This window comes from Coffea eugenioides, chromosome 3 (genome assembly GCF_003713205.1).
Source record: "Coffea eugenioides isolate CCC68of chromosome 3, Ceug_1.0, whole genome shotgun sequence".
Lineage (NCBI taxonomy): Eukaryota > Viridiplantae > Streptophyta > Magnoliopsida > Gentianales > Rubiaceae > Coffea > Coffea eugenioides.
Window position 1 is genome coordinate 25,171,666 of NC_040037.1, and position 2,353 is coordinate 25,174,018.

Consider the following 2,353-nt stretch of genomic DNA (forward strand, 5'->3'; position numbering starts at 1 on the left):
GTAGTTTGAACTACTTGTTGAAGCTCACTAAGCCTATTATAGAGTTTATACGAGCTTACAAATTCTCCCACTCTACATCTTGTCTACAAAATGAGTGACTTAATGATAGACAAGGACAAAGTTATTCCATTCAAACATGAAGAAAAAGATATGTAAATTAGGCATTCAGATTTCTTCAATGCTATTCATCAAATTCTAAAGGTAAGATGGGATAAATTATTACCACTTTGCATTGCCTAGCAAATGCCCTTGTACCAAAGTACTATATTGATTCAACGATGCAAGATGAAGATTGTGTGCAAAGGTTGCCACCTCATGAAGATTAAGAAGTTTCTATAAATCAAGTGCAGTGCTTTAAAAGATTATTTCAAAATTCAGAGGATGTCAAAAAGTTTTCATGAAATATGGAGAATTTTCTAGTGGGACTAGGTTTTTCAGTGATCCTTTGGTCATAGATGCAAGGATATATGAAGAACAATTATCATGGTGGGCTAATTATGGATCTTCCACAAAATTGCTGCAATCCTTAGTATTCAAATTACTCTCACAGCCAGTATCTTCATCTTGTTGTGAAAGAAATTGGAGTATGTACGCCACAATTCAAAATGTGAAGAAAAACAAGTTGACAAGGACTAGAGCTAAGGATTTATTATATGTGCATGCCAACACTGGACTCTTATCAAGGGAAAAAAAAAGCACAAAGAAGGACCTTCGAAATATTGGGACATATGTAAGTTAGTTTCAACTTTTTAATCAACATTAATTTGCTTACTCTATTTAGGAGATTTATAATCTTTTACTATTTACAGGTGAAGATGATTTGCTATTGACGGAGATATGAACCAACTTGTTGATCTTTCTATTGATGAGCCAGAATTGGAAGCAACGACATTTGATGATCTGCCTAAACACTTGGAAGAAAATTATCAGTAGAAGATCCAAAGAGATTGCAAAGCTGTACTTATTTTTGTTTCTGGGTTTCCTAGACCACAGTTAGTTTCATGTTTCAAAGTGCTTTTGCTATGAATCAGCTTGATATTGACTTTGTTACATCAATGAAATAATTTATTAGTTTTGACTTTTGGTATTTTGATTTTGCATCTTATAATGTCACAACTAACCCCTTTTTCTATTATATTATTCTTGAACTAAACGTTAGCACCAAGAATTTCAGGTTTCAACTTTCAAGTTTTAGCAGTCCGACAAAGGACAATGGTCAAGCGCAATCTTTTCAAGAATTCCATCTTTAAACATCAAGTAAGCTTTTCAGACATTACTAAATAGCTAGTAGTTATGGCATATTTATTAATTGTTCTGATTAGTGTGATAAAATAATTAGTCACTACTCTTAAATTTACTAAAGTGTCATGTCCACGTATTAGTACTCGAGTCTTTAGAAGTGTCCCCGTATCCTTGTTATTTGATTTATTGTGAGGACTGGAAAACTTATTTTATATTGTTTCTTATTTTTTTGGATACATTTTCTTTTACTTTACTTTATTTGCCTTAATTTCTTGGATACTTTATAAGTGAGTCAAGATTTTATTATTTGTCTTCTATAAGTTAGTGCATTTATGAAAGTGAGACCCACTAGTGAGGTGCGTGTTATAAATTTGGAAGATTAAGAGGAGTTGGATGCAAAGGGATATTATTTATAAGAAGTCAAGAGATAATTAGAAGTTGGTTAGATATTTTAGTGCTTAAAAGATAATTAGATAAGAATTAGCTCTTGGTTTACCATTTGTCATAAAACCATAGAATCTTAACTTTGACTAAGACCAAATTTTCTTCTTATCCAACCAAGATAATTAGGTCATTAATTAGACACTAATCATTGCCTTGCCAAGTGTCACTTTCCTGCCTTGCCAAGTGTCACTCATGACCAAGACTTCTCTTAAACTTTCTCTTAGAAGTTTGGTCAAAATTCCCTTCCTTTCTTTCTACTTCTTGGCCGAACTTCCTAGCAAGAAAACAAAGGCAAAAACTCCAAAATTTCAACTTGGACCCTTGCTTGAACTATGACACCCCACTTCTCCCTAAGGCGAACCAAAGGGTATCCGCGGGATGCCTGCCTAGCTCTCGCCAGGACTCAAGCCATTCCATTCAAGCTTATTATCAAACTACACAACACAAGTAAGTAACTTAAATATAGTAAATTCGGAAGCGTTCAATCTTAACAACAGTCATCCATTATCCAACCCGCACGTCGGGTGCTCAAAGTACATCATGAATCCCAAATATACATCATGCCCCAAAAGTTACATTTCAAATCCAAAAGTACGACCCAAAACCAAGGCATAGCCAAAATGTAATAGAAACCCTAAACAAAAGCACATCAGGAGGGTTTCTCCAA